Below are 18,934 nucleotides of genomic sequence, written 5' to 3' on the forward strand. Positions count from 1 at the left end.
TACTCTACATCTTAGTGTGTTTGCAAGGCTTATGCCTTTTGGTATTTGTAATCTCTGATTGATAATAGTGGAAGGAACTGACCTTACGGTCATCATGGACGTACCTCAGTTTGAGAGAACCACGTAAATCTTGTGCGCCTCTTTATTTCCTGTTGTTATATTTATATTGTTTCTATTGATTTACACTTGGGAGAAAACTCCTTTTTTCTCAACATCTGGTATCAAAGTCAGGCTAATCTAGTTTCGATTCGTTGTATTTTGTGTGTGAAATTATGAAAAGCAACATTGGTCGTATGATTAGTTTGAATGACACAAATTGGATAACTTCGAAAACAAAAATGGAAGATCTTTTGGTTTGTAAAGATTTGGATGGACCCATAGAGGGTGATAACGGCAAACCAAAAGAAATGAAAGAGGACGAGTGAAAAAAGCTAGACCGAAAAGTTGTCAATTTCATTCGACAATGGATTGATAATAGTATTTTTCATCATGTCTCTACTGAAAAATCAGCACATGGTCTTTGGACCAAATTGGAGTCTTTATGATAGAAAGACGACAGTAAACAAAGCTTTCCTATTTCGAAAGTTTGTGAATCTTAAATATAAAGAAGGCACTTCTATTGCAGAACATTTGAATGAGATCAAGAGTATTGCGAATCAATTGGTCACCATGAAAATTACCTTTGATGATGAGTTGCAAGCTTTGTTACTTCTTAGTTTACTTCCTGAAAACTGGGAAACCTTGGTGGTCACTATTAGTAACTCCACCTAATGGAATGATAACTATGAGCCAAGTTACCAGCAGTCTGTTAAATGAAGAGACAAGAAGAAAATTATCAGGTTCTTCTCACTCTGAGGCTCTTGTGATGGAAAATTGAGAGAGAGGTAGGAGTAAGAGTAGGGATCCGCACAATTGTGACAAATCTAGAGGCCGTTCAAGCTCCAGTTCAAAGAAAGATATCGAGTATTATTATTGTTACAAGAAAGGGCACATGAAACGGAAGTGCAGAAAAGTCAAGTTCAAAGAGCAGAACAAAGAGGAAAATTTAGAGAAAAAGCAAAATGATACACCTGCAGTCACAGATGGTGAACTCATGATTATCTGTGATGATACTAGCATTAATTTGATTGGATAAGAGACAGATTGGGTAGTTAAGTTTGGAGCTTCATTTCATGTTACCTCGTGGACTGATTTCTTTACTTCTTACTCATAAGGTGATTTCGGGAATGTTCGAATGGGAAATAAAGATGTGCCAAAAATTATCGATATATGTGACATTTACTTGGAAACAAATATTGGCTGCAAATTATTGTTTAAAGATGTTAGGCATGTACCGGATATTCGACTAAATTTAATCTTTGTTGGAAACTTGGATAATGAAGGTTACAAAAACAATTTCAGTGATGAAAGGTGGAAGCTATCCAAAGGTTCTCTGGTGTTAGCAAAAGGAAAGAAGACTTGTTCTCTTTACACTATGCAAGCAAAGATTTGCAAGTGTATTGTGAATGTTGTGGAGAATGACTCATCCATCAATTTATGACATAGAAGGCTTAGGCATATGAGTGAAAAATGATTGCAAGTTTTGTTCAAGAAAGAGCTTCTAGCGGGGATAAAATGTACATCTTTGAAAACATGTGTTCATTATTTTCATGATAAATAAAATAGAGTATCATTCCGTAGAAATATTGCATTTAAAAAATCTCATGTTCTAGATTTGATACATTCTAATGTATGTGGTCCGTTAAAGGTTAAGACACTTGGTGGTGCACCATATTTTGTTACTTTTATTGATGATCATTTTAGAAAAGTTTGGGCTTATACCCTGAAAACTAAAGATTAAGTTCTAGATATATTTAAGCAATTTCAAGTCATGGTTGAAAGAAAAACTGGTAGACAGTTGAAATGTGTTCGCTCGGATAATGGTGGTGAATACATTAGGTTATTTGATCAATATTGCATCAATCATGGCATCATGCATGAAAAGACTGTAAAAAAGACACATCAACAGAATGAGGTTGCAGAGAGAATGAATCACATCATTCTTGAGGGAGTTAGACGTTTGCTGTCACATTCTAAATTGCCAAGATCCTTTTGGGGTGAGGCAATGATGACATCAGTTGATCTTATTAATTTATCTCCTTCTATTCCATCGAATGATGATGTTTCAGAGAAAGTTTGGACAAGGAAAGAAGTCTCCTATGATCACTTGAGAATATTCGGCTGTAGAGCCTTTGTTCATATTCCAAAGGATGAGAGATCCAAGCTTGATCTAAAAGCAAAGCAATGCATATTTCTTGGCTATGGGCATGAAGAATTTGGCTACAGATTGTATGATCCAATTGATAAAAAGTTTGTTAGAAGCCGAAATATTGTTTTTTTGGAAGATCAAACAATCGAAGACATTGACAAGCTTGAGACAACTGAGTCTAGCACTGGAGATCTTGTTGACTTAGATCCTCTTGATTCACCTGTTGTTCATGATATCATTGAGGAGATGCAAGCATCTCATGATAATGTAGAAGAAGGAAATGTTGAACCAGCGAATGAGGGGGAGCAGTCACCCTAAGAGCCCCCTCTACAGTCACCATTGAGGAGATCTACAAGAGAGAAACAACCATCTAGAAAATACTCTTCAAATGAGTAAGTGATGATAACAGATAAAAGTGAGCATATTCTTGATGGGTTCAGAGATTCTGATATGGCTGGTGATGTCGATAGTAGAAAATCTACTTCTAGATATTTAATTACCTTTGCAGGGGGAGCAGTTGCATGCCAATCAAGATTATAAAAATGTGTAGCTCTTTCCACTACAGAAGTTGAGTTCATCGCCATCATAGAAGCAAGCAAGGAATTACTATTGCTGAAGAAATTCTTATAAGAGTTGGACTTAAAACAAGAAAGGTATGTTCTTCATTGTGATAGTCAAAGTGCAATTCACTTGAGCAAGAATACATCATTTCATTCAAGATCGAAACATATTGATGTTAGATATCATTTGATTCGTGATGTCTTGAATGATAAATTGTTACAACTTGAGAAAGTTCACACTAATGATAATACTTCAAATATGATGACTAAGACATTGCCTAAGGACAAGCATGAGAAGTGTCGACTCTTGGCAGGAATGGTTGAAGCCTCCACATAAGTCGGGAGGGGGAGAATTATTGGGTTTTCCTCAATTTATGGGACCTACATTTTGCTATATTGAGCTTTTTTAATTAATGCTCATTGGTACAACATATTGCCTTTATGTGGTGGAGTTTCAAGAGCATTCTTTTTTGTTTATCTCAAGGTAGCTTTTGCTGTAAAGCAGATTTTGAAGGTGATATTTCAGCTGGGTATCACATGTCTGTTTGGCTACCCTCATTTATTACACCTCATCATTTTTTATTTGAAGTCATGAGTGTTTTTTGGAGTAGCAGTGTTGTGAGAACGTCCAGTTAGGAACATCAGAGACATTTGGCCAGCAGCACGGTTCTCTTCATTTCGTACTATGTACTGCTTCAGTGTGACTGGTTCTTCAAAACATTCAGGTGAGGTCTTTCCTCTTGTTTGTTTTAATCTACACCTTAGTGTGTTTGTAAGGCTTATGCCTTTTGGTATTTGTAATCTCTGGTCGATAATAGTGGAAGGCACTGATCTTATGATCACCGTGGACGTACCTCTGTTTGAGAGAACCATGTAAATCTTGTGTGCCTCTTTATTTCCTGTTGCTATAATTATATTGCTTCTATTGATTTACATTTGTGAGAAAGCACCTTTTTTCTTAATAGTTTTATGTTGTAAGTATAGCAAGCAGAGTTAGCACGACCAGGTCTCTGATCCTAGGAGTGGTTTCTTCATGTAAATATAAAAAAAAAACATGAAGGACCTTGCTACTGGCCAATGCTAGCGGAGATTTCCACCCTTGATCCTAGTTTGGACCCTTCTATGAACAAAACCAAAATATGGAACCCATTTTATGGATAAACAACCAATACAAGTGCATAAAAGTCAAGATGTGCAGCAGATTCTGCATTTGGTACAAAGCATTGCTCACAACAATTTGTAAAGTATTTCGACAATAGGCTCATTTTATCATTTATTATAGTAAGGTAACTTTAAAAGCTTTATTTAAAAATATGGTATAGGACAGATATTTGTAAAATCATTCTTCCCTCTTGCAATTTTGCAAATCAATCCCTCCTTTTTGCTTAACCTTTGCAAAGCTATCTTTACTTTCTAAAGACAACAATTGAATACTCATAGGATGATACGAATGACCATTTTGCCATCATTAAAAGACCTTTATGCCAAACATTAATAAGTTATGTTGATGTTAGTTCATGGGTTAGATTAGACATTTTATATGGCCCTCAAACCATGATTATTGTGTAATCAAAGTTAATTTAACACTTTTTTAACAAAAAAGTCCTCTTTGCACCAAGGTCATATAAAGCAAGAATATTTTGCATGATGGCAAAATGTATGGATTCTTTTGCAAAAAATCCTAAAAAAGAAGAAGTATTCATAGCTTGCCTTCAAAACAATCTTTTTAGTAAACGTTTTTAAGGATTAACCAACTAGCCAAAAAAAAGCATGCAAAGTTGACAAAATAACTAAGTGGTTGCACTAAAAAAGGTCATTAAGCCCATATGTGACCTTCAAATCTCATCATACAAAAAGTAGAAATTTAGGGCTCGTATGTATGATGCTCAAAACCTGGTTACAAACCAAGTTTTAGTCCTCAACAAGGTTTTTACCTCCAAAACTTAGTTTTTGAATGATCGGAAGCATAGTGACAAATATCGCTAGATTTATGAAAATCTCGTGATAATATCATGAGAAATTGCCTGAAAGTTTAAAACGGCAATTTCTCACATGATTTTCAAAATATCATGATATTTATGAAAAAACATAAATATCGTGATTTAAATGTGATATATATGTTTTAAACAGCTATTTATCGTGATTTAAATGCGATATTAATACATTTTATTAATATTTTCTTATAAAAACTCATTTTTAGATTTTTTAATTTAATTTTTATTGCTGAGATTTTGCCGAAAAAAATGCGAGATTTATGGATTTTTTTTCAATTTCTTGCGAGTTTTTGAAAAATGAGAAATTGTTGATAAAAACGTTTGTCACTATGATTGGAAGACATTCGCAAACCCAGGTTTTTGAGAAAAAACATGGTGGGGTCTTTTTTCATACCCAAACCTGGTTTATCATGGCCCTTCTTCCTCCATCCCTAATGCCACCCCTCACTACTCCTCTTTCCACCACTACAATCCCACAACACAAACTGGTCATTTTCCTACCGAAGCACGAATCTGGCCATTTTCCAGCTGGTGGCTGGCTCAAAAAATGATGGATGTATTTTTCTTTGTAGTGGCCATTTTCCACTACAATATCACTACTCTATAAACTTCTCGAGTCATTATTAAAATAAGATAAAAATTCCTAGGTTCATTTGCCATATATCTAAATCTCCGATGTGGTCCATTCAACCTTGACCCAAATGGCTAGCCTGGCTCCAACAAACTTTTTTCCACACCATTCAAAACATTATGGCTATTTTCTATTCATGTAGGACTTGTTTCTCATGATAAAACAAATTTTTTCACAAATTTTCGTCCTCGTTTTTTACTATATGATGACATTCAAACATACAAGAATATTCGATTTCCTCATGAATTTGGAAACCGGATGACTTATCTATTGCACCAACTTTGGTTTCTAGAAACCACATTCATATAAAATTGCATTTTTAATTAAAATAGATGAAGACAAATAAGTTTTTTTTACATTCTTGTACGTGGATAGTGAAACCTATTTCACCTCTACAAGCATAGGGTGTACGTTTCGTTTTTACATGGATGGAGCCCTTTGCATAATTTATATAAATTACTTGATTTATTTGCTCTTTTTTGTCTTTGCATGGATGGAGAACCCTTTGCACAATTTAATATAAATTACTCAATCTCTTTGCTCTTTGGTGCCATTCCTTGTATATTTTTGTTCTGATCAAAGTCTGTTCTTTTAAGCTCAACAAAAAGTTCCAGGTTGCTTCCATACCTTTGTGCCCAAATGCTATTCAGGCACACTTTCTTCCTTTCTTGCTTCTTTATGTGTCTTTGGCTCATTTTAGTTGTGCCTTATTATCCCAGGCTTCAGAAGGTCCATGGTGCACTCCAAGCATGGAAATCTGCCATATACTCTGACCCGAAAAACATCAATCACGGCAACCTGGGTCGGCGACAATGTGTGTAACTACATCGGGGTCTTTTGTGCACCGTCCCCCAAAGAAAATAGCACCACAGTTGTCGCCGGGATAGACCTCAATGGATTTGATCTCGGCGGGACATTGCCGAAAACAGTAGGCCTGTTGACGGACCTAGCACTCTTCCACATCAACTCGAACCGGTTCAATGGATTCATATTTGGTTCCTTTGAGAACCTCACCTTACTATTTGAGCTTGATGTGAGCAACAACCTTTTTTCTAGCAGTTTTCCATCAGTGGTCATGCTTTTGCCATCACTCAAGTTCCTTGATATTCAGTTCAACTCGTTTGATGGGACACTTTCGGAGCAGCTTTTCAACATGAAATTAGATGCATTGTTTGGAAACAATAATAATTTCATGTCGACGATACCGGAGAACCTTGGGAACTCGCCGGTCTCCGTAGTGGTATTTACTAACAACAACATAAGAGGTTCCTGCTTTAGTCCATAGGCAATATGGGCTCAACTTTGAATGAGATCTTGCTGCTCCACAACTCCACGGTTTGCATTCTCCAAGAGGTAGGGAATCTCACGGAGTTAACAGTTCTGGATATCGGATCCAACCAGTTTGTCGGACCCTTACCTAATAGCATGGGAAGAATGAGGAGCCTGGAGCAGCTGAATGTGGCCCATAACAAACTTTCTGGCGAGATTCCAGCGAGCATCTGCAAGTTGCCGATGCTAAAAAATTTCACTTACTCGTACAATTACTTCTATAGCGAGCCATCTGTTTGCCTGAATCTGTGGGGCTTCTCCGATGAGAAAAATTGCATCCCATACCGAACGACACAACGTTCAGCAGTGGAGTGCGTTGAGCACTCAGTCCCGGTATACTGCAGCACCATCAGCTGCAATCCGGCACCCTCACTACCACCTCAATAATGATGCTTTGAAGCGCTGGGTCCGTATGCCCGATCCGACTGTTCCAGGTCCAAAATGTCTCTGAGGTCGCTCTTTATAAAAAAAGGATCAGAATACTCTATGCTTGTTTCCTTGGTTGATCATGTAGTAGCACCCGCATTTTGACCGAATATTATAAAAATAAATATTTTCATTTTTTTACATTTTATATTAAAAATCGTTAGCTAGTACATTGTGATGGCTCAAGAGTTTGGCTTGGTCCACGAGGTGGGACCTTCAAGAGTATGGCTTGGTCCATGTGTTGGGACCTACACTTCATTGACAACCTGTGAGTTTTGCACTGGACAAAAAAAATGAGTATTGTTCAACAGTCCAACTTTATCATTCGTGAAGTTGGCTAGCTTTTAATATCCAGATTTAGGTATTATATTTACACCAGTTATCGAGATAAAGGGATAAAGTCCGATAATATGCTCTCTACCAGCCTAAATATCCTAGATCCATTTACCTAAGCAATGCATTCAAGTTGCATTTGTTTAGTGTGGTTGTCTCACAAATGGGATGATCCAGGATAAAGCTAGATACATGCTCTATCTTGGTTTATTCTGTTTATAACATGAGCATAAGCCAATCTTCTCTCTAGAAATATGTTTGCCATACTAGGGTATGCACTATTGGTCTGCTTCCGAGTCCTCTTTGTCTGCTCCTTCCAATTCAAGGTAATTAACAGGGAAATTTTACCAGAGTTTGGTAGATGATACTCCAAAACTAAGCTTTGACTATTTTGTCCTTCTTCACAATGGGACAGATATCTGGCCTGATATGGCCTGGCCTAAGTGGGAAAAGAAAGTCTAGCCGCCACTATGATGAAGGCCTATATATTCCAATCTTCACCCTAACTTCTTCATATCAAATGATTAAATCCACCGAAAAATAATGTTATAGGAATTTGGTAAGTCTTAAAGGTTGAAGTTAAATTTATATTGCACAAAAAAGAAGGTTCAACATATATTTTGTATGTGGACGACTATTGGGAGGTCATCCCAACCGTCACTTTTTTCTCCTAAAATGATTGTAACTGTTTATGCATGTAAACAGTTAGTAATAAACATAATTAAAATAAAATAATTAGATAATTAACTTACATTAAGATATAATTACATGTATGAATATCAAGAATTGTCTCTCTCAGAAGGAATTTCTCCAATGAATGTATTTTAAAATAAACTCCTTACAAGTTTACAAAAGAGCTCTATGAAAAAATCATATGAAAAACAAGATAGTACAAATACATTAAGTTCTTTGGGTTTACATAGAATTGTTGCACAGTGTAAGAGGATTGATAAAGACCGATTGTCCCTGGCCATTTAGCACATAATTGCACATGCTTCAGTCCACTGAATCTGCACTCCCCATAAGCAAGTCACTATATTGGTATCAGAGCACAACGAATCCATTCCTACCGGTGATCATGTGCATGTAGCAAGAGACTCGACCACTATCAGAAAATGAAAACAAAAAACAAAAAAAGGGAAATTAGTGAAGAAGGCCAGTGTTTTTTATTTTTATTTTTGTTTTGGACAAACAATAAACCAGGGATTCTCGATTGCAAAAACCTTATTTATTTGGGTACAAAAAAAATGTAATAAATAATAAATAAATAAATTTGATTTATGCACTTATTGATAAAAATTTGAAATTGAAAAAGATTGACCTAACCGGATTACGCAAAATCTTTTTTGTAATGTGGAGACACTGTTTGCAAGCTTTGACCATCCTTTGCTTAAAAGAAAGGTAAAGTCAAAATAGGTTTTTCGATCTTCGTAGTCAAAATAGGTTTTTCGATATTCGTAGCTCAAATTGCACCATCGTAGATTGAGGTATGCAAATACATATAAAAAAGTATGTAAGCACCTAATCAAAAGATTATAAATTTTTTGAAATAAGTAGATTAGAGATCTAAAAATGCCTTTTCAGACTCAATGGTTTGTTTAGCTTTTAAGCTCCTTTTTGTTTGTTAGTACCTCCGTGTAAGTACGAGTATTCTTCAATGGTATCGAGACAAAGTGCTCAAAAGACTTTGATAGGCTTGTTCTGCAAGACTAACACTTCAATATCTAATTTTTAGATGATCATACTATAGAGGTGAGCCATTATTTATAGAGCTTCAAACAAGACATGAATAATTGAATTTTTTGTATTCAAATTTGATTCCAAATTGATCTGAATCTATTTCAGATGGGAGATAAGACTCATCTAATAAAGTTCTCAAATGAAGGCTCATCCAAAAAGAGACATCTCACCCTGGAAAATGCACAGGATAGTTGAGAACATATAGGGATAAGCTAAATGGTTTGTCAATACATTCGGTGCAGTGAACGACTAAGCAACTATGTCGTCTCATAGCAGACAACACTCTGTTTGGCTGTCCTCAATACCGAATGGCGATCTATTTTGTCATCTCATAACAGATGGATGGCAAAATCTCCTTTATCATTCGAGTTTAAGGAGTAACTGATTCTCACTTAGCACCTGCAAATACTTATCTTAAATAATGTTAGGAATTGGGGACCATAAAATTTTGATGTCTATAGTACTCAGGTCCTTTTCGATGACTAAAGCCTTCGCAGGTCCAACATCAAAAAGTTGTAGCTGTGATTGGCAAGTTTGCCATTTCTAAATTCCTAAAAAAAGGATGAAGATAAATCAATAGAGAGGCGAGCTTAAAGGAAACAATCCTTGAATCGCCAGAAATCGACGATGGAGGAGTCGTTCCTCAAAGACGCTGGAGATTAACCTTGGAATAGGGTTCAGATAACCATAATAGCAAGAGGGGACATAGACACCATCGATTTTTGGTGTGTAATACATGCATCCTCATAGAATATCAAAGAAGAAACATATAAAGAGAAAGTTACTAAGTCGCTATCAATGAGGGCATTGTCACCTTCGATGGGTCAAGTGTGATCAAATCCCTCTACTACACCAGCCAATCGACAAAAAACATCAAAGATCTTTATAACCCTGGTGAAACCCTCATAGTAGAAAGAAAAAGGGAAGTAAACCCCCATTTCTTTATAGGGTTTTATTGAGTGGAGGAGACTTTGAAAACCATAGCAGACGAAAAAACTGTCTTCACTTACCATATATCACTCCCCACACTTTAAAACCCAAACCAAGCCAGTTTGAGCCATAGGAGGATTCATTTTTGCCCAAAAATGCTCATCCAACACTATGATCAAATGCACCATTGTCAGCCAAGTGGGCTCCTCCACTCTGATGGGTCATTGCTGGAAAAATCCATATCAACGGAGTGGGAGGTGGTCGAGAGTAAAAAAAAGATATTCTTTTGTTTCAGTTTCTTGTGGAAGAAGAAGGGTTGAGACACTTTCTTCGTTTCTTTTTAAAAGTTATATTTATTAAATTATTATAATCTATTGCATTTCCTTTAAGTTCGTATTTTTTTTAGAATTTCCATTAAAGATCACCTATATAAATCAAAACAAGGGTTTTGTTTTTAAAAAATCCAAAAATAGACTTGTTTGCTAGAAAATTATGAGACATGGTTTTTGCCTGTCATTTTTTTATAACCAAACTTCTTGATTTTTTTGAAATTACAGAAAGGTGTTTGAATAGTTCTGTTTAAGGGTTTTGATTTATTTTTTGCTCAAAACAGTCATCTAACTTTTATGAAATTACAGAAAAATAGTTATGTCTTGTAGAAAGCCCCATATTAATGTTTTATGCCTATATTGCTTAGAAATTGCATATTCTAAAACTATTTTTACAAGTTTTATGATAGAATTGCATGCTACACTAGTTTAGAAGGATTAAAACTAATTACACTCACAAATATTAGTTGCAAAAGGTTTTATTAATCCCTAGTATTCTCTATTTTAGGCAAATATAACAAACAAGATATTCATGGCTAAATTATCCAAAATTGAGAAATTAAATCAAACAAACTTTGGAATATAGAGGAGAAAATAGAATACTTGTTGGCATATGACAAACTATGCATGTGTTAACAAAAGTAAAAGCTTCGTTAACTGATAAATCTAGTTAAGGAGAAAAGAAAGCATTTAATAAGTTTGTAGAAGATGATCAACTTACATATGTTACTCTCCTTATATTCACGCAAGACAACCTCATATGAGTATTCAAAGGCTATGACACCACCAAGAAAATGATGAAGGCAATTAAGTAGAAGTATGATATGACTTCAGAGACTAATATCCAATTTCTTTTCGTGCAATAAAATTCATGTAGGATAAAGAAGTAGAACAATGTAGTTGACCATGTAAATTGCATGTTGTTGATGGCCAAAGATCAGACTATAGCTTAAACTGAGTATATTGCTTGTAATATATGACAGTCACCTCTGGTGTGTGGATAAATCTCTTATTAAACGATTTGAAATTGAATATTTCAAGAGATCCATTTCAACTTTTTTGTGATAATAAAACTGTTATAAGATTAATTAAAAAAAAAACAAATAGTTCTAAGAGTAAGCATATAGCAGTTAAATATCAATATATCAATGATATACTTATGAAAAATGAAATATCAATTAATTATGTTCCTTCAGATAACATGAGAGCGAATCCTTTAACCAATACAGTCACTAAAAATGTTTTTATTAGACATGTGAGTCAGATGAGACTCAGGTATGACTAAGTAAAGAGTGAATAAGTTCACATAGACTGTGTGAATAAAATATTACTCAAAATTGTATATGCAAGGTTCCTCTTGCAAAAAAGCATGTAAATACAACATGTGTATTCAAGGTTCTTGTTGTGAACAAGCATGAAAACACATGATTTCTCTTATGGCCAGGTATGGATGGCAGTGGATCGGGGGAAAGTGGGGCCTCGCCCCGTTTGAACCAGGAATGAAGGGCATGAAGCAGGGATGGAGGCGAAGATGAAGGTTAAAATCCATCCTCATGCATGGATGGAGGCGGGGATGGACTTACGCTTTCCTCTGCCCCGCCCCATCCCCGTTGCGAACCCCGCCTTGCATGACCTCGCCCCATTCCCAATCCTTCTAAAGGATGGCAATAGATCAAGTAAAAATTGGGCCCCGCCCTGCCTCATCCTTGTTTGCACCAGGGATGGAGGATATGAAACGGGGATGGAGGCGGGAGTGGAGGTTAAAATCCATCCCCGCCCGGAGATGGAGGTTTAAAATTTGAGACAGGGCAGGGGTGGAGACCCTATCCCCCACCCTGCTCCCGCCCCGGTCCATTGCCATCCCTATTGCCAAGTGAGAGATGTAAGGTAATGGCCATAAGATGACAGTTGAAAGGCCACCTGACGATCACTCTCTCTGAGAATGGTTGTAATTGTTTATACATATAAACAATTAATAATAAACACAAGTAAACTAAACTATTCAGATAATTAACTTACACTAAGATAAAGTTACATGTATGAATATTAAGAGATGTGTCTATTGAGTCGAAGAGATTTCTCTCATAGATGTGTCTTAAAAATCAACAACTTACAGGTTTATAAAAGTGCTCTCTAAAGCCAAGATTATATAAAAAAAATCATATGACAAACAAGATAATGCAAAGACATTAAGTTATTCTTGTTTACATAGAATTATTGCACAATGTAAGAGGATTGAGAAAGATTGATTGTCCCTAATGATATCGAGCGTAACTACACACGTTTCAGCCCACCGAATTCACACTTCTGCATAAGCAAGTCCCTACAGTAACATGGTATTTATAGCAAAGCGAACATTTTTTTTATTAAAAATTTAGGCACTTTCTTTTTTCAATAAAAATTAGACAGACTTATTCATCATATAATATGTTGGCCAAACCTTGCATACAAAGAGCATCAATGTGACTGGAAACACACAAGCGTGTGTATATGCGGGCATACAATGAGGCATCAAACTGAAACCTAGCAACCTAGTATAAGATACATTTAGTGACAATAGTTTAAAAATACAATTCCAGACAAAGAAATTCTCCAAAATTTTCTAGTTTATATTTTTTCTTGGGTTTTATTGGAAATTCTTACAACAAATATGTGAATTAGAAAAGTAAACAATATAAGAAACTAAATAAAAGTATATGAAAATCATTAAATAGAAGTCCTATATATTTTTTTTTCAATGAAATAAAAGTTTTGTTAAAATATATTGTTTTAGTGACTGCACTATCAAAGGCGAGAAATTCTTTTCTTATTGAATTACATTTAAAACAAAATCCAAAATATTACATTTTTGATTGATGCTTTAATGAGAATTTTTTTGTCATTAAGGATGTATCATGCAAGGGCTTAACTTATCAGGTGGAGGTGATTCATGAACACTATAAGAAATTTAATTTTTACTAGTTCAACTTTTGCGCCAATAAAAGCCTGGCCAATAAAGGTTTTACTGGCACAATTTACATTCGCCAATGAAAAACCTATTCATTCACTGGCGCAAACACAACAATAGTTTAGTTATTTTTTACTAGTGCAAATTTAGGGCTAGTGAAAATGTTTCAATGGAGTTGTGTTTGTGCTAGTGAAAAATGGTCAATGGTGCAAACTCAATGTCAGTTAAACATTTTCACTGGCATTGTGTTTGCCCCAGTGAAAATGTTTCATTGGTGCAAATTCAGTGCCAATGAAAATTTGCTTGAATATGAAAGCATTTTCATAGGCACTAAATTTGTGCCAGTGAACTAGTTTTACTGGCATATACAAAAATTAGCATATACAAACCTCCCACAAGTTCCAAAAGTTTTAAAAAGAGGCCAATCCAAGTTATAGAAAATAGCATCAAGTTAAAATGCAATATCAACTGGTAATAGGCACCTCACCTTGAATTGTTATTCCTACTAAATGCTTCTAGAACATGATTTGACTACAAACAATAATTTAAAAACCAAGAGAAACTTGGTGTGAGAAAATGTTCTAAAGTAAGCAACCACCAACTGAAGCAATAATTCTTCTTTAAAGATGTGAATCCTAGTAAAATCCTAGTTGTTACAAAATAAAATGGTGAGATTTCTCACCTTCGGTACTTATTTATGTATATCGGACTCTAGTGATAAAAAAAATGTTTCTACGAAAAAGGACTCCATAGTGGGGTCAGCTTAGTCGAAAATACAAAAAAAAATGAAGTTTGATAGGTTGTTTGTATATAGAAGCAAACATTATATATATATATATATATATATATATATATATATATATATATATATATATATATATATATATATATATATATATATATATAGCGAGAGAGAGAGAGAGGATATAACTATACCCTTTACATTCCTTACATCAGTCTTATACCCTTTGTGGTTTGATACCACTCCCACTACTTCTTCCTAGCCATCTCCTTTGTTCTTTCCTACCTGTTCTAACCAAAAGTGATTGTTTTCAGCTTCAGGTTGAAGATTGCCCCCATGACCATTGTGGTATAATGATGCCAAGGTTCACTTTCCTCTTATTTTGTTTCTTCATCTGTCTTTGGCCCATTTCATGGGCATGGTTCTTGAACCCCAGACTGCAAAATGCGTACATAGCCCTCCAGTCATGAAAATCAGCCATATACTCCGACCCTAATAACATCACCGGCACCTGGATCAGCTATGATGTATGCGGCTACACTGGAGTCTACTGCACCAAGGCCCTCGATGACAATCACACAATGGTGGTGGCTGGTATAGACCTTAACCACTTTGACCTTGGCGGGTACTTGCCGGATGCACTAGGCCTATTGACTGACCTAGCCTTGTTCCGTATCAACTTTAATTGGTTTAGTGGCTTCATACCCGAATCCTTTAGATACCTTTGCTTACTCTATGAGCTTGACTTGAACAATAACCAGTTCCACGGCTACTTTCCCCCAGCACTATTGTGCCTACCATCACTAAATTTTTTGGATATCCGGTTTAACGCGTTCAAAGGCAGGCTCCCGGCGAAGCTTTTTGACATGAAGCTGGACACATTGTTCATAAACGATAACAATTTCCAATCTATGATCCCGAAAAACTTTGGGAACTTGTCGGCCTCAGTACTGGTACTTCCTAACAGCCACGTAAGGGGGTGCCTGCCTAAGCCCATAGGCAGGCTGGGGCTCAACGATCAACGAGATCTTGCCACTCAACAACTCATTGACTTCTTGTATTCTCGAGGAAATCGGGAATCTCACAGAGCTGACAGTTTTGGATATCGGGTACAATGAGTTTGTGGGACCTTTACCCGAGAGCATAGGAGGCATGAGGAGCCTGGAGCAGCTGAACGTGGCCCATAACAAACTTTCAGCCAAGATCCCGGTGAGCATCTGTAAGTTGCCGAGACTCGAGAATTTCACGTACTCATATAATTTCTTTGACGGAGAGCCCTCTGAATGCCTGGATCTGCCGGAGCGGCATTGCATCCCGGATGCCCTGGAGTCACGACCTATAGCAGAGTGTGCCCTTTACTCGCACCTGGTATTGTGCCACTGCCAGCTGCTTTCCACCACCATTGCCACCTATATATTATTGCCCGTTTTCGGGTGGATATGTGCAACCCAAACCACCCCAGAGTCCAAACTGGCCCTGAGAACACGCACTTCCTAGAATGACCATAATGCCCTTTTCTTTTCTTTTTTCTTCTTGGATAATGATATTGGTATGTGACTCGTGTGGGATCCGTTTTCTTTCGCGAGATAAGGTCGTGTCTATGTAACTTTGGTTGAACAAATAATGCATAATATTTTCTTTTTTTATTGTTACAGAAATATTAGTTTGATGTGTAAAACTTCTTTTTCTCTTTATTTTATGAGAAATTATGGTGATGGCAGTGGGAAGAGAACGATGAGTCATGTATCCTTTAATTAACGGATGAACTTGGTCATACTTCATGCATTCATAGACACTTTTATGATGTGTTTAGGTGCAGCTATTTATCATACCGAGTCCTGGTGTTGGATTTTGATTCAGCTATAACCCAACTTAAGACTTTAAAAAAAAAGAAATAAAACCAGGGCCGAAGCTGTGCCCACCCTGACCCTAAAAATCCCCTGGTATGTGGCAACCTGGATTAGTGACAAACGTTAACAACGGCAAAATCTCGTTTTTCAAAAACTTGCAAGAATTTGAAATTTTTTCATAAATCTCGCATTTTGGCAAAATCTCAGCAATAAAAAAATAAATTAATAAATTAAAAATTATTTTTATACGAAAATATTAATAAAAATTATTTAAAATATAAATACATGGGTTTTCATGATAAATTGTGGTATTTATGTTTTTCATAAATCTCACGATATTTTGAAAATCTCACAAGAAATTGGCGTTGTAAAATTTCAGCTATTTATCATAATGTGCTGGTTTTTCATAGGTTAAGCTCGAACATGTGAACCGACTTGTTTCTGAAAGAGTAATACAGTAGGGTCTGCTGTAAACTTTGTGAGATGATCTGAGAGTCAGCTTGAAATGAAGGGTCGACAAGCATCCTTTTGGCTTTCAATAACTTAGCATAGACCTTTTTTTTCCATTTTTTGCACAATGGACTGAAAAAATGCTATTTTTATTTATATTTGGATGAGGTGTTCTCCATTTGGATTAGACTTGTAGAACATAGCTTTTCAACATCCTTGTTGCTTCTATTGGGAAAGCACAAGAGATTGGTCTTTCAAATTTATAGAATGCCCCGTCCGAATATTCGGTTTCTTCATCGATATAGCCAAAGAAGAATGAGCCATTGCATTCACAAGAAAAAATCCTCAAATTGAACAAAAAGAAATCCATATTTCAAATGATTATACTCTTTAAAAGAATCTTTTGAATATAAAATATATGCTTATTTTTTTAATGAATAAAATTAAAAACCTTGACTAGTCATCGAGCCAATCATGCTGACCCAAGACCGAATCCCGAAAATGCAAACAATGAGCTTAAATTATTACTTCACTACTACCCATCTCGCCTACAATCAGAGGATTTGGTTAACATGGTTGGTATGTGCAAAAACATCTCCTGGCCTATTTTATAGAGATCAATTAATGTAAAAGGAGCTAGGTTTATATATTTGTTGTAAGTTGTAAAATATTCATAATCATTACTGTAAAATAGCAAGAAGCAATCTCATTTTATTTTTATTTGAAAACCCTAGTTAAGCTGCTGATTTTTTAGTGCTGGTTTTTACCCAAAATTCCTAGTGATAATTTTTTGTGTAAGAATAAGACGGATGAATTTGAGATTAGCCTATTAGGAAGGGATGCTTTTGAAAAGAAACCCTAAAGATACAGGTTGAATACCAAAGGAAGGACATTGGTTTTTCCCACCTTGCTTTTTCATAAGTGCTTTCTAAAAATGTTTAAAAAGCAAGGGGAGCTAGCCAGCTAGGGAGGCAAAAAGTGGTTTCTAAAAATCTCAAGAACTTTGATCATCCTTCAAAAGAACATCATCTCTCTCTCTCTCTCTCTCTCTCTCTCTCTCTCTCTCTCTCTCTCTCTCTCTCCTTGTTTGGGTGACAACATAGTGACAAATCTGCAAGATTTATGAAAATCTCGCAAAGATATCGTGATAAATTACCTAAAAGTTTAAATTTGCAATTTCTCACTATTTTTATTAGAAATATAAATATCACTTTTTAAACACAATATTTATATTTTATCGGATATTTACATAAAAAAACATATGTATTCATTTTTACATGCTTTTTTTTGTAAAAATTATTTTTATATTATTTATTTATTTTTATTGTTGAGATTTTGCCCAAAAGAAGCAAAATTTACAAAAGAAAGTATTTTTTGTGAGTTTTTGGCTGCCAAGATTGTCGTTTTTAACTTTTGCCATTATAGACAAAAGTTGGAGGAACAAAATGTGTCCAATTCTCGAATTGGCCAATCACCTCATCTTTAATTAGCGGCTATTTAAAGTGTCATGGGCTAAAATTTCCTAAGAGCACGTATGAGTGCATTCCAACAAGTTTGGTCAGGGACATTAAGATTGTTTTCATTTAAAAAGAGAAAAAGAAAGAAAAATAATATGTTATATATAACATGTTGTCACCAACGGAGGGCTTCGCGTGGTTGGTAGGAGTTGTCAATGCAATTCTCCTTATCAAGGTTGTTAAATGCGATGAGGCGAAGCGAGGTGTTGAGCCTGCGTTTCGCCTCTGAGGCGTACGCCTCTCACAACTGGTATGGAAGTGAAGCGGTGGGAGGGGAGGCAGGGAGCGGCGGAGGAGCAGTTGGCCGGCACGTGGCGGTGGATCCACCGGCACTTGGGGTTAGCACAACCGACGAATCGGGCGGAGGAGGAAGACTTGGGGATGAAGGAGGGGATTCTGGAGGTTGATGAGGGGCAATTTGTGCATCACAGCACGCCTCAGTACCTTGAGCGTGCACCTTGCCTTTGAGGCGTACACTTCAGGTACTGAGGCGTACGCCTCTCACAACACTGCTCCTTATGGTGGGATGTTGCAGGTTCAAACCCCACTCATGCGTTGTAGGTTCAAACCTCACTGATGCATTGAATAATAATTGGTCAGGTGTAAACACCCCAAATTTTCAACCTTCACTCATAAACCCTTTCAACCTGCTACTGAGACACACTCTCTGCAGTCTTCAGGAAACCAGCTGGTCGATATCTGAGCCAGGGCTATTCATAACCCAAATTTTATAATAAATTTTAATACTTCATCTTACAATCAAGATTCAATTCTCGTTTTAGCTCAATCTCAATTATCAGTTCTCATCCTCAGATGAAAATTTCCAATCCTTTGTGTCTGCCAGGGGTTCAGGATTCCAAGTTCCTTATCCAGGGTTTACGTTTCATGTGTCATTGCATATCACTGCA

The 18,934-nt window shown here is 36.1% G+C and overlaps 2 pseudogenes; both read left to right on the top strand.

The window, feature by feature from the left end:
* Positions 1-2,647: 2,647 nt before the first annotated feature.
* On the top strand, positions 2,648-7,149 carry LOC149827704 (leucine-rich repeat extensin-like protein 6 pseudogene; annotated as a pseudogene).
* Positions 7,150-14,565: 7,416 nt separating this feature from the next.
* Positions 14,566-15,706, top strand: LOC149827705 (leucine-rich repeat extensin-like protein 6 pseudogene; annotated as a pseudogene).
* Positions 15,707-18,934: the final 3,228 nt, after the last annotated feature.

This window comes from Nuphar pumila, chromosome 10, assembly GCF_984573655.1.
Source record: "Nuphar pumila chromosome 10, dmNupPumi1.hap1.1, whole genome shotgun sequence".
Lineage (NCBI taxonomy): Eukaryota > Viridiplantae > Streptophyta > Magnoliopsida > Nymphaeales > Nymphaeaceae > Nuphar > Nuphar pumila.